Source organism: Acanthaster planci, linkage group LG04 (genome assembly GCF_054643075.1).
Source record: "Acanthaster planci isolate LZ-2023a linkage group LG04, COTS_SCS, whole genome shotgun sequence".
Lineage (NCBI taxonomy): Eukaryota > Metazoa > Echinodermata > Asteroidea > Valvatida > Acanthasteridae > Acanthaster > Acanthaster planci.
In genome coordinates, this window is record NC_141780.1 from 10,497,023 (window position 1) to 10,512,041 (window position 15,019).

General features: G+C 42.4%; 1 long non-coding RNA gene across 1 annotated transcript; it reads left to right on the forward strand.

Annotated features, from left to right (window-relative positions):
* Positions 1–7,927: 7,927 nt before the first annotated feature.
* On the forward strand, positions 7,928–11,229 carry LOC147799377 (uncharacterized). The gene is made up of 2 exons (XR_015425051.1): positions 7,928–10,180; positions 10,298–11,229. It is a non-coding gene; the product is annotated as an uncharacterized LOC147799377 (long non-coding RNA).
* Positions 11,230–15,019: the final 3,790 nt, after the last annotated feature.

Below are 15,019 nucleotides of genomic sequence, written 5' to 3' on the forward strand. Positions count from 1 at the left end.
CCCCCCCCCCGAGTGATAAAAACAGGACTGAACCACTACAGGAAGAAATGGCATCTTAGACAGGATCTGGGGGGCTCTCTATTGAAGCAACCTGGAGATTTTGCAGATGTGAACCCTTGACAGATTGGTACATGTAGATTAAACTGGTCCAATTAAGACGTGACTAGAATCGTTTTTCTGCTCCTAATCCTCTGCTGTGTCTAAGGTTTGGAGTTCCATTCTCAGACCTTCCGTAGGTTTTTAATGAAAAATCTGTGAAGTTTGTGTGCACATTCTTGACAACACCTGTCAGTTAAAAGTGAATGCTTACATGTTGCATAGGCATGTGTGTATATTACACATCGATTGGGAAGTTTCTTTGAATACCTGTATATTCACGTGTGGCTCCGAGTGAGATGTAGCTTTACTTTGGTGGTATGTGTGACGAATGTGCACACCACTTTGTGAATTAGCAGTTTGTACATATACACGTATGCTTGTGAGTTTTGCTCGTTTCTGTACCATTATCTTTTATATGTATACGCTTGCACACATGTACAAGAGTGTTGATTAGTCCTTAGTTACATGTACATATGACAATGTTTAGTGTTTATTGAGTAGGAAACACTTTTATTTGCTCTGCTGTACTTCACCGTTTTCTTTTACTGTGCTTTGCTAACACTGTTGGAGCTATGGCATTACCAAAATGGGTGGCAGAGGCCATTCTACAGTCCAACCAAGCGCTCGCAAACTCACTTACTGGAGCTTTCCAAAACTTGAGGTATCAACGTGTGACTACTGTGAGACTTTGTAAATTCCATGGCCACCCTAAAAATCAGGTGACCAAACTTTAGTTGAGTGGTTGGCTGATCTAGACACATATGTCAGACAGGTGGTCTCAGTGATGCAGATCGGTTGAGCACAGCTCTTGAATTTTTTAGGGGCACCGCTAAGGAAGAAGTGCTTTGCACACCGGTTAATGACCGGAATGATTTTCCCAAGCTTAAGACCTTGTTGGCGAATAGATTTGGCTCCCCTGAAACTGTTCAATCCCTATCATGGGCCCTGTATTCTCGTAACCAGTTACCTGGGGAAAGTTTGACTGATTTTAGTCGATCACTAATTAGGCTTCATGATCACATTGAGGCAGCTGCCTTGGACGCACAATTCCGAAGGAATACCCTAAAAGAGCAGTTTGTCAAGGGGGTAAGAGACATAGCTGTAAAGCGAGAGATGCATAAATTGCTTCACAGCCAAGCAAATCTCTCACTCTGTGAATTGCGTGAACTAGCCTTAGAGTTGTTCCCTGATAACGAGCAAACCGAAGTTGAGAACAGTGCCCCTGAACTGGAATCACCCACTGAATATAAAGTTACAGCTAAGGCAAATCAGTGTAACTAGATTCCTGAGTTACTTGAGGTTCAAGAAAATTGATCGATTCTGTAGAGAAACTTGTTGCACAATAAGCTGACACGTGCACAAAGGTGACAGCCACGTCTGACAGCATGGAAAACCTACTGACCGAAAAGTGCCCCAGTAGAAAAGATAAAAATGTGCTAAAATGTTCTTTCTGCAGAAAGTCAGTGTAACTAGATTCCTGAGTTACTTGAGGTTCAAGAAAATTGATCGATTCTGTAGAGAAACTTGTTGCACAATAAGCTGACACGTGCACAAAGGTGACAGCCACGTCTGACAGCATGGAAAACCTACTGACCGAAAAGTGCCCCAGTAGAAAAGATAAAAATGTGCTAAAATGTTCTTTCTGCAGAAAGTCAGTGCATTTAGTAGAAAACTGTTTCAAGCGCCAAAAATTGGAGTCCAAAAAGACCGATGGAAAGACTGATAAAAGTCATAAACAACCAAGCTCGGGAAATTGCCATCTCCGTCACAGAGGGCAATGTGACGCAGGAGGAGTCTGTAGGAGTCTGTAGTGTTCAAAAACCTCTACATGCAAATTCTATTCATTTTCAAGCCTTAAGAGATGAGGCGGCTAAACATGATGAATGCCTCTCTCCAGCTGGGATTCACCGGAAACTAGTTGCTAAGTGTCCTACTACTAAAGTTGTTCTGAATGGCCATCTTGTTAGGTGCCTTTTAGACACAGGGGCTGAAGTGTTTTTACTCTCTGCCAGATTTTACCGTGAGCATATAAAGGAGGCAAAATAAAAACTAAAACCAGTGGGGAAACTGCTGAAGTTAATGCGGGCAAATGACCTTGAGATGCATGTGCAGGGCTATATATATGCCACAATGGAGGTGTTTTGTAGAGAGTTCAGGGCAAGTTTTCCAGTTTCTAAGGAGACTCCACAGTCCAAGACTTCTGCTCAAACAGAGCAGTGCCCAGTAATACTGGGTTGCAACATTTCGCTGCAAATAGCATGCAGTGTGCATGGTGCTTGTTCTGCAAGTACTGACCTTGATTGGGAATTTGCCCTTCAATGGGTGCGAAACTCTCCTGCTGTATCTGGTGGAACGAGCTCAGAGTGTTGTACAAATCCCGTATGTTTTGACGCAATTGTAAGGGAGCGTAGTGTGATTCCCCTTGCACTGTTTCTCGGATACATTGTGAGTTGGGAGGTGTTATAGATTCATTGAATAAATTAGGTTTCTTGGTTCAGTCTGTCTGCTTTGTTTGGCAAATACTGGAAGCTTCAGGGAAATTAAATCTGGCGTGTTCCACTCTCATGTTCCATGAAGTAGAGGGCATAGCTGAAGTAAATGGTGCTTTTATTGACATATGTGTTGCTAACAATAGTCAGGAACCCGTAGTTATTCCTCCAGGTACTCATATAGTGAGCTTGCTTGAGGTTACTCCCAGAGAGTACATATCTCTTGAGTCACACGAGAACGGGTACAATGTTTCTGTTCATCGTGCAGTTGCTGAGAAAGCAGCTATAGTCACCAAGCCTGATGTTACTGAGAAAGAGCACCAGAATCGTCCTCAATCTAGGGAAGACTTGGAAGATATGGACCAGAACCGAGAGTCGTTCACCTAAACCCGATGGAACAGTGTTATCATTGCCCCTGGTTTGACACTTAGACACGTAGGTGGTAGCGAAGCAATAGCAGCCGCTGACTTGATCAAAAAGCATTTGAATGTATTCTCCAGTGGCTCATATGACTTAAGGTTTTGTGACCCTATCCCTCATAAGATAAGGAAAAGTGATGATGCACTTCTTTCGTATCGTAGGGTTATCCCAACTCAGGTGGATGAGGTAAAGCAGTTGCTCCAAGTTCTTCTTGATCGGGGTGTTTTTCCCCGCTCCTCCTGTCCGTATGCTAGCCTCACTGTTTTGGTACGAAAGAAAAATGGCCAACTGAGACTCTATATCGATTATAAGTGCCTGACTGCAAAGACAACAAAGGACTCCTTCTCTTTGCCGAGAATAGAGGAGACTCTTGAAGCCCTTGGTGATGCACGATTATTCTCCTCATTAGACATGGCCCATGGCTACTTTCAAGTTGCTGTGCATTGTGACGTCATTCAGAAGACAGCCTTCAGGGTCCCCTGGGGTCTTTATGACTTTTTAAAGCTTCCACAGGGCTTAATCAACAGCCCTAGCACATTTTAACACCTTATGGAACTAGTTTTTGGGGATCTTAATCTATCTGAGTTGGTATCATACCTTGACGATTTGTTAGTTTACTCTACAGACTTTAGTGTTCACCTTCAAAGGCTTTACAAAGCATCTAGTCGCCTTAAGCAGTATGGCCTTAAGCTGAATGGGACGAAGTGCCAGTTGTTGAACCCGATCGGACTACCCACCGCTACGTATAAGTTAGGCCTGTGCAGCTAAATGGCCATGCTGTAACTGTGGTGCTAATATATTATGGTATTATGCAATACAGAAGGCACACTTATAAGTGAGGCTGGTTAGAGCTTTCTGCCTCCAAATTTTTTTGACGCTGACTAGCCTCACTTTATATGTGTGCCTCTGTATTGCATCATACGATAATATATTAGTTCTTGCACTTGGGGCATGTAGTCAGCCACAAGGGAGTGACTGTTGATCCAAAGAAGACTGAGCGGGTGCACTCTTGGCCCACTCCTTCCAATGCTAGTCAGCCACGATCCTTTTCAGGATCGGCGTCTTAATAAAGACGTTTTATTCGTGACTTTGCTTAGATCACAGAGCCCCTCCATACCCTTGTTACTAAAGCACAAGCAAAAGCAGGGAAGGCGAATTGCCCATTCACTTGGTCCCCTGGGGCAGATAAGGCATTTAATACTTTGAAGAGGGCCCTCTGCGAGGCTGCAGTATCGGCCTACCCCTGCTCTGAGCGTGACTTTGTCCTTGAGACTGATGCTTCTGCAAGGGGTCTGGGGGCCTGCCTTAGCCAAAGTGATGAATCTGGAAAACTTCACCCTGTAGAATATGGGAGTGGGGGCTTGCGTGGATCAGAGCGGAATTGCACCGAGATGTCCAGCTTCAAGTTCGAGCTGTTAGCCCTTAAATAGGCCGTCTCTGAAAAATTCCGCGAATACTTGCTGGGTCACCATACAGTTGTTTGGACGGACCACAATCCGTCAGCTTACTTACAAACTGCCAAACTTGGGGCAACGGAACAATGTTGGATGGCGTAGCTTGCACCATTTGACCTTGATGTCAAGTACAGATCGGGTAAATCTAACAAATGTGCTCTAGCCCTAGGGAGCAGGCATCCTGAGAATAATGAAATTGCAGAAACACAAAGTGTACATTCAGACGAACCTGATCCTATTGTGGTGGGTGCCGAGATCCCTGAGGTACTTTAGGGCATGCATTACGAGGGGATCTCTTCAACGAAGTGTGGGGATGGGTTATCTGATGACTCGAAATTCTCGTCCCCTGTCATTTTCCCGTCATTTTCATATGAGGAATTGGCATGTCTTCAGTGGGAGGACGAGGAGTTAAAGGTTGTTAGGAAGTATTGGCAACAAAAATGGACACCTGGTCAACCTTTGTCATATTCTGATTTGTTTTGCAGGAGCGCTGGGTTGGATGATGGAATGGCCACGACTCACTGAACGAAATGGTGTACTCTTTCGATGCAAAACAGATCCTTTGGTTGACGATGTCTTCCAATTTCTGGTACCAAAGAAACTACGCGAAATGATTGTTCAAGCCTCCAACTCCCACTGTCCGCCCACCCATGCGGCACTTGTTGGCGTTTCAGCCACTAGAGCGCCTTGCAATTGATTTCGTAAGTTAGACATGGGAAAGGGAAGGGTAGAAGACGTACTGATCATGACAGATTCATTTGCAAAATTTTCCCAAGTGGTTGCTTGCCAAGACCAGACTGCACAAACTGTGGCACAGGTCTTACGAGATCATTGGTTTTGCCATTATGGTGTTCCGGCACAAATTCACTCAGATCGTTGTCAAAACTTTGAGAGTGAGCTTGTCTCAGAGCTTTGTAGGCTGTATGGTATTAAGCAAACCAAAACCAATGATTTCCATCCTTAGGGAAATCGCCTGTCTGAAAGATTTAATCGGACACTTTGTAATTTGATAAGGTCCCTTGATGATGAGAGCCGACACCTGTGGCCTGACTTGGTCCCACATTTAGTATACATCTACAATAACATCCCTCATACTGTAACAGGTTACACCACATGCACCCTTATATTTGGGCGTAGCCCAGCAATCCTCTTAGATCATCTTCTGCACGACACAAACAGCAATTGGAATGAACAAGCTATTGAGAAACAGGCCAAGATCATAAATCAGACCCATAAGGTGGTGAAGGGTAGGCTTAGTTGGACTGCGACTGTGAATAAAGGCAATTATGATAAGCACACAAGAGCGCGTCCCGTTTGTGTTGGTGATCGTGTCCTGGTCAAGCAGATGGCATGCAAGGGTAGGCAAAAGCTGACTAACATATTTAATGAGCAACCATATGTGGTCATTCAGATCAACCCAACACAAGATCTATTTGTTGTTAGACCAGTTGGAGGTGGCGATGCCAGGTGGCTGAATCGTAGAATGATAATATTGGACCCCGCAAAGAGCTCATTCTGCAAGGCTCTGGAGATCCTCTGTATGGTTTGCCAGAGGCAAATAATGACTGCAACTCATTAATCCCAGGCCCTTTGCTTGAGGAAAATGATGCAAATTAGTTCATCACATGTGATCCCCCAGATGACTGTAGGAGATCCCTGTTGTCGGACACAAAAGTATCAGACCAGGTAGGGCTGCCTTTCCACAGCTTAGCACCCAAGATGTTTAGCCAGTTCAGCCATAGAAAGGCTTGGGGCGGGCAGCATCTGAACAGGTAGAATCTGGGTTGCGGAGATCCAAACGTCTCCAGGAAAAACGAGCTCAGGACTTTTGTTTTCAAGGGCAAAACCCGTTTATTTCGGCCGCCAAAAGAAGCCTCCTAGCGCTGGCACGGCGGGGTCTCCCGGTTGGTCCAGCAAGGGCGCCAGCCGCACCACCGTGGAGTCAGACTGGTGCCCCCATCCGACCGGCTGGCCCTTGGCGCCACCAATCTAAAGGGTGCAAAATCGAGCGAAAAATGTTGTAACTAACATATTCAACACTTCTACCTTTCCTAAGGCGCACCAGTTTCACGTCTTTTACTCTATGCGTCCTTATAAAATAAAGTTGGAAGTAACGTTAATTCTTGCCATTGTTGTAGACTGTTTTCAGCCGTTCTGCAGTGCAGCTCATATTCGGCGTACGAGATTCCGAGCTGCGTACACGCTTATCGAAACTACATGTTCTGACTGGAACCAGAGAAACTGAAGTCTAATCATTGATCTTCATTATGTAGACTGGATCGGTCGTTGCGTCCAAAACGCGTCCCGCGTATGCATATTTTCAGGAGCTTAAATAACGAGCGTTGCGAGTTTTGTTGCGTGTACTTTCAAATGGAATTTTTAAAAAACTGGTGGATTGAAGATTTTTTGCGACTCGTGTCGAGCGTTATAAGTAATCATGGCCATAGAATATATCCAAGCTTTAGATGCGAATCCCATTTTAGAACCACCAAAAGGTTAGCTCAACACAAAGAAGATTGCCTAGGATTAGACTCTCCTTCTTCTCAAGTCGTGCTACCCGAAAAATATGAAAACAAATTAAAATTCCAAATGAAAGATTAAAAAAACAACCCGCGCCATTCGTTATATATACCAATTTGGAATCAGTTTTACACCCTGTTCCGCCTCAAGAAGGGAACACAATCAGAAAGCAATATCACAAGCCGTCTGGTTTCTCGTACTTTGTCATTCGTTGCGACGGTGTTTGTGTGAATCACAAAACATATTGAGGAAGGGATGCTGCTACTTCGTTTATAAACGCTCTCATACAAGAAAAAACGCAAAATTAACGCCGTGTTTGCCAAACAAAAACCGCTTCGATGGACATCTGACCTACGAAAATGGCACAAATTATTCAACGCCTGTTGGGTTTGCGTAAAACCGATATGCATCAAAAGATGATCAATGTCATTGTTCCATCCCGTAAAACCCGAAAACCAAAATCGAAAAGGAAGAATTTAAAATAATAAAAAACAACGGGTTGGATCGAATACTGCTGCATCAAATGTAGAAAGCAAATCAACAAATTTTGAACATTTCGTGACCACTGTCACATCACCGTTGAATATAGCAATGTAATCTTCAACTCCAAATAGTTCCAAAAAAGACTAATACTCCGGTAGGTTTACACAATTTGGAAAATTACGATGCTCATTGTGCAAGGATTAGCCGCGTCGAGCAACAACAAACTGTTTTCTATTCTAAAACATTCCGAAAAGTGCAATTCTTTTTCAGTAGCTCAACTCAAGTTTTTAGATTCGTTTAATTTTGTGGCACATTCGCTCGATGTACTTGTGAAAGCTTGCCATCAAGACTCTTTTAAATTACTCCGAAAACAGTTCTCGAAAACACAGAGCTGCTTTTGGAAAAATCCATAATAATACGTGGACTCATTTTAAACTAAATTACCGCCGCGAGGAACATTTTATAGTTCACTCAGACAAGAACATATATCTGAAGAAAATTACACAAGAGCCCAGTGCGTCTGGCAAGCCTTTGGATGTCGAACCTTAGGCGACTATTGCGACCTGTACGTCGAATTGGACGCGTTATTACATGCGAGCGTTTTTGAAAACTTCCGAAAAGTCTTCAGAATGCATTATGGTTTAGACCCCGTCAATTATTATACGTCACTTAGCCTTGCTTGGCGCACGCTGTTGAAACGTTCCCGCATGGAACTTAAGTTGATAAGAGATATCGACAAACATCTTTTTTTGAATGTGCAAAACGCACCGGCATGTCAAGCGTCGGAACCGTTCGTTACGTAAAAAGCAAATAACAAATATTTATCAGTTTACGACCCGAACAAACTGACGTCACATGTTGGGTACTTTGATGCAAACAATCTATATGGATGGGCAATGAGTCAGTGTCTACCTGCAGGTAAATTTCATTGGGAACGAAACTTAGACAAGTTTACTTCTGAGTATATTAAAAAACTTTCACATTTATCTAGAACTGGCTACATGTTCGAAGTGACTCTCGATTACCCTCAGCACGTACTTGATTACACAACGATTTCCCATTAGCGCCTGAAAACATTCCAATTGTCAAACTATCAAAGAGAATTGATTGAGCAAAATGGAATAAAGACTGCTTCAGTAAACAAACTCGTGGCCACGTTATACTCAAAACAAAAATATGAAGTAGATTATCGAACGTTGCCGGACTATTTACAATTGGAACTTCAACTGAAAGCAGTTCATCGCGTGATGTCTTTCGAGCAAGCGCCTCGGAGGAGAAGTTTAATCTATAAAAACACAGAATTGCGCAAACAAGCTGCTTCTATCTTTGAAAACGATTGCTTCAAACTTATGAACAATTCAGTATTTGGTAAAACGATGGAAAACAGGAGACACTATGTTGATGTACATCTTCAGCGAAACGGAGATACAAAACCTTTACAAAAGTGTCTTGCCTGCCGAATTACTAAACGACCACGGCGTTTCTCGAGTGCGATCTGTCGTTTGTTAAAATGTAAAAAACAAAAAAATTCTGAGCAAACTCATCTGTTGCGGCGTTTGCATCTTAGATTTATTTAAAACGTTGATGTATGACTTTTATTGCAATAAGTTGAAACGAGATTTTAACGACAAAATAATGTTGATGTATACTGATACCGATTCTCTGTTGGTACACGTCGAAACCGATGACATATACGCTTATATCAACCAAAATAAAAATCAATTCGACTTGAGTAATTATCCGACGGATCGTCAACTATACGACCCTAAAACAAGACAGTCATTGGTAGGATGAAAGACGAATTTGGTGGCAAACTCATGTTGGATTCCATTTTGTCACAATACCAAAATCTGAAAAAAGCCAAAGGTGTTTCTGAAGTCTTGACCAAAACAAAACCAACTCTCGTACGAAAATTACAAAAATTGCTTGTTTCAACAGTGCCAAAGCTTTTTAATCAACGTCTATTTAGAACCGCCTTTAGATACAAAACGATACTTATCACACGGCATCGATACTTAACCTGCGGTCATTATCAAGCAGGCAGTAACTCAGTATCTTCTGGTATCACTTGAAGATCTTCTTGCACTAAAGAACGCTTGGTCGTATCGAGCAAGTAATACAGCGTTGAACTCATTTTTATTTTCGGTCGCTCTCCTGACGGTACGGCCTTCTTGTTTACCGGGGTAATATAGGTACCGGATGACAGCACCTTAAGGAAGTTTGCTTGTTTCACTCCGTCTCGTTTAGCGGCCTCCGCGGGAATTGCATCGATCAACCGGGTCTTTTCTTTGTTTAGTGCTTTTACGACTTGGGCAGACGCTCCACCTCGACTGATACAGCTGAATCAGAGTAACCACATTTTTAGTCTTTTCCCTGGCAGGACCATGATTGCTGTTGGCCATTGTAGTTTTGTATTAATTGACTTAGTTCACCTTTGTGTTAGCCCTGGCCCAGCTTTGGAATGCAGGGGCGTGCATTAGTGCACCCTTGGCACTCGCTGAATGTGGGTGTGAATGTATAAAAGGATTGATTTAACAGGGTGTGGTGTGACATTTGCTACATGTTATGGTAGAGGGAAAACGGTATTCTGATTTATGCTGACTTAGCCATTTTGGTTAGCTTGTGCCGTCCCTTGGCTACTGGCACAGATGATTGGGGCTCTGTGAAGTCTTGGGGTGGCTCGGACAAGCATATGTCGGCGAAATAACCGCCGTCGTAAGTTATACCGTATGTTTTTTTTATTTTAATCGCTTGGAATCGGTTTAATTTGTCATCGTGACAGGTTGTTATACTCGTTTTGGCAAGGCGTAGTTTAATAATTTTCTATTTTAGATGGTCCTTATATGATGTACATGGATCGGCAGATCCCTGATGTTGTAGGCAGCCCGGTTAATCTGTGAAGCCTGGAGAGAGTCTTTAGCCGCCGGGAACTCCATTGGCAGAGTGAAGCCTCGCTGTTCCCGAACCTGTGTAGATGAAACTACAGGCGTTGTCCTGCTCTTGTGATCCAACTAGCCTTGGCGATCTGGACGATGGGTGTGGAACTACTGTTACTGTGATGAGCATCACTGCAAATATTCCCTATATAAATAATTTCTTATAGTTGTATAACATTCTGATATTTTTTTGATTCCCTTTGTGTTTGGCCTTATCTTGTGAATGTGATTAAAAATTCGAGATATTTGATTTATTTGGTTTGTTGCACCTGTTTAAAAGTCACACGTCGTGGGAAATTTACTGATTTTTGTTGTATAAGTATCACCCTTGTGGTAAACTACTTGTGGTATTGTGACATTTTGGTTATAAACGTGTAAAGTATTTGACTTATTTGACTTGTCTGGATATTAAGTAAGGAATTGCAGTTTGAAGTAAATCTGGCTCATTTACTATATATCCTCCACAGTGCGGATGGATTGTGTGGTTAGACGTTTTAACATTGAGCTTTGAGAATTTACCTGCAAATTAAGGATTCTAGAACTATTTTATGTGAAGAAAGATTGCACAAGAAACTGACAGTTTTATAACGTGAATTGATGATTGAGCATTGCAAATATTGAGTAATTCGTATAAAGGAATTTGACCGTGTAAAATAAGAATTGGTCAGGAAACTTAATTGTAAGATAAATCTAGTATGATTGATGGATTTGCCATTTTATGGTCACGGGCCACGTTCTGCATTTAGGGACATTTGACTATTTGTTATTTCAAGTTGGGCATAATTATTGTTTTGAATAAATTTAGATGTATATATTGTAAATATTAAATTTTTGTGTGAAGTGATCTTCTTGCTAGAGTTCCCATAGACTGTGACACCGACGTTCAACATTTTTTTGCATACTGATGACCGAGTAGTCGTTCGACCAACGTTCTGTTGAACCGTTAAACGAGCCCCACCGATCGATGAGCACCTAGTTCACCCACTTGTATCTGAACGCCCTCTTTAGCAAACTTTTTTAAAACTCGCCTTTAAATTCAGACCCCTAGTCTTCGTTAACTGTTTTAAGCCAGGTCAATGGGGACTTTTATGAATATGTTTTAGGGCATCGGTTACTTGGTCGGCCGTTTTGCTCGTCAAAAGTTCCGTCTCTTTGTATTTTTAGGCCACGTCGACTACCGCCAGCGTGTATTTGTAAGTTTTACGTTTTACGCGATCCCAAGGCAAATATAACGCGTCCATTTAATGTGTGTCGTTGGGTTTGACCGAGTCATCGGTTCGAGACAGGTGCAGGCAGATACAACTGCCACACGGCCTGTTGTTTTAACCACCTTCTTACAGCGCCATTGTTGCCCACACCCTTCTTTTGTGCAAGTGATATACGGCGCTTTCGCCTTTCCAATAGCCTTGCAGAATATAAAACAGTTTAGAAAATTCTTCCTCTTTTTCTTTAATCATGGCTTTTAAAATAAAGTTAAGCAAACTGATAATCTAAAAAACAGACCAAGGCAATTCCTTCGAGAACCCACACGAGCTCTTTAACGCGTTAGTCCTTCGAAGGCACGTAAAAATCTGACAACACGGGCCTTGGCGGCAACGTCTTCAACACGTTTTTCCCTGTCAATTCCGAATAAGCACGCAGGGCTTCGTCTACATCGGTAAACCTGCGTTGACTCGTGCGTTCTTGCCTCATATATTCGTTTAAAAAACCAACAGATGAACGCAATTTTCTTTCTAGGTCTGTTTGGCTGGTGCCAATTGTTCCAAAGCCAAATCGAGTCTCTTTCGTTCTTCGTCTACATGTTTTTGAGAGAGACTGCTAAACAGAGAGTTGGACCCAGTGGACGCCAGTGTGTTGTCTATAGCTCATCCTCCCATCATTAAAGCACTCGCATTTAATTTTAAAAACGCTTTATAAATTATGGAACCACCTAAAACAAAACCTCTAAATTATAAAACCGTCTATAATAAAAAGACGTAGCAAGCCAATATACAAAGAAATGAAACCCAAGCCAAAAACACCTCGAGCCATCAAAGGCGAACGACGTGAGGTAACGTTTACGCACAATCCGGGCACCATTGCTCCATCGACGACAGTCAAACCGTGTATAATAACGTCGCCCGTAACTTGATTGGCGAACTAAACGTTAGTCTACAAGGCAACAAAATTGTGAGTTATATAGCCCTGACGTCCTTCACAATTTTAAAGATAGCTGGTTGCCCTTGACAAAGACTAAAAGCATGGTGTATTTTAGTCTAAAAAGGGAAACAAAGCCAAACTGCAACTGGGGGCAGGTGACGCCAGCGCGGTAACGACGGTAAAGACAAAGCGATCGCTGACGCTAACAAGAACAGAAACGCGATTCCGTTAGACTTCTTGATATCAACCACTTCCTGCCGGGTGACCTATTTTAGAACACATAGGCTTTATACGCAGAGCCGGGAGAGCTTATAACAACAGACCGTGCTTGGCACAAACGACTGAACTGCTGGGCATTACCCACATTTTTTCACTCTCAAAAGTGGAGATAATCCAGCCTTGTTTTGAAACAGTAGGCTCCACCACCGCAGCGATGAGCCACACAGCACTGCTGCACGCCCGTATTGAAAAGACGCAAACAGAGCGCTGTCCCAGGTTCGGGAACAAAAGAATCATACGTAACACCGCACAATCTGGGATCTTTTTACAAGTTTGCAGGCCTGGCTGAAATATTAAGGAGTCAATAAAGGTTACCTGTCAGTGTGGAGTCCTTCCTGTGGGTGGAAACGGCCGTTATATAAATGAAATAATGAATTTTTGAAGAATTTTGAAAAGTGAAAATGTTGAAAATCGCCCCGCATGCGTGCACTGCATTTTTATAAGCACCTGGCAGCATGTGGTTTTAACAGATCACGTGCCTTTTTATCCTACAGGCTTGAAAGAACCCCTAACGTTCGAACTCACGTTCAACGATCACGACAAGGTCGTTTAATCGACAGACACCGCCGCAGAGTACGCTATTTCGGACCTGACGCTCGAGTACAAAGTCATGGCCAACCGAGACTTAGCTCAATCTTTACACGCTAAACACAGGAGCAGCGTGTACTACTTGTTTTACTGGATTCACTCGTCGAAAAAAACAAGCGGTCAACAAGCCCGATACTTTGAGGAATATAAAAATCGATCAAACGATTAAAAGCTTGAAAGGCGTTTTGATCTTGTTCAAAGATCCAGCCGTTAAAAACCCCCTAAAGATTTTACAATCTACGCGTTAAGAAAACCAGCGTTACCGTCGAAGGTAAACCAAATCAACTCTACTCGCAAGGGTTGTTCGAGTACCAGCACGAACGAAATCTCCAAGTTTTTCGGCGATTCAGACACCGACGCAGGTCGAGCGGTTGTGAAAGACTTGACTTTGACCGGCGTTGACATGGCTAACTACCTGAAAGGTAAATACGGTCTGTGGTTAGATTTCAGAAGTTCCAACAATAACAACAACTCGGCACGTGGATCTGGTCGGCCGTTGGGCGGCGGAAGCGACATTGCGATTTAAATGGAACGATAAGCGGAAAAGGCAGGGCCGCTCTTGGTATACGTGTTTTTGATTATGGACGCACAATTGACAATAGTGGATGGCAATTTTAAGAGTTCGGTTTATTAAACAGTATGAGTCTAAATATGTATAAAAGTCCGCATTGTGCTGTCATAGTGGAAAAGACAGGCAGTGATAAGATAAAGTGAGTGCTGGATTTATTGGAGCGGGAATATCGTTTTGTATTTGAAGCGATTGTGACAATCTGTCCGACCTTGTTTAAAACAAAACGTATTTAGAAAGATTATTGGTATATACTGACGACAATGTGTACCTTTTAGATAAGGAAAACTTGAAATGAACAAAGCGCTGGACCTATATCAAAAAGCTTTTGACGGCGTGAATATGTTGTTTATCGTGGACCACTGTTCATCCTATCAGGATGTTAAATACAGGAAAAAAGTAAAACGAGTAATAGCTGCTTATTAAGTAAAATGGCGTTTAATGCAAGACATTACTTGCACTCATGTTGGTTTTTATTACTTGCAATCATGTTGGTTTTTGACACAAAAATACAATAAGGTACTCAAAGACCTTCGCGAAAACACCGCATGGATCGCCCTCTTTAACACAAAAGATAAAAACTCTTTTGATCAAGCGCTGGATGAAAACGACTTGGTTCCCGAAGAAGAACGGGATCAACTGAAATAACATTTACGTGACGTGAAGTTCTCAAAGTTTACCTTAATGACAGAGCCACCTGTGTCATATTCTCTGATGTAAATTATAAATTAACAATATAACAATAACAACAGAAAAGATAAAGATTTGTAGTAGATGTAAACAATCAAAAGATCGTTCACAGTCTCAAGTAAAAATCAACGGTAAGATTTATTCAAATTGTACAAAGTGTATTGAAATGACAAAGATGTGTAAAGATCGACACAAATGTGCAGAAAAGTGTCGATGCGTTGATTGTAACGGGTCGTCATTTGCGAGCATAAAAAGCAAAGAGGTTTGTGCGTAAATGCGTGTTGTGAACACAGATGACGAAAATACAGCTGTGAAGAATGTGGAGGCAATGGTATCTGTAAACACGGTAAAGAA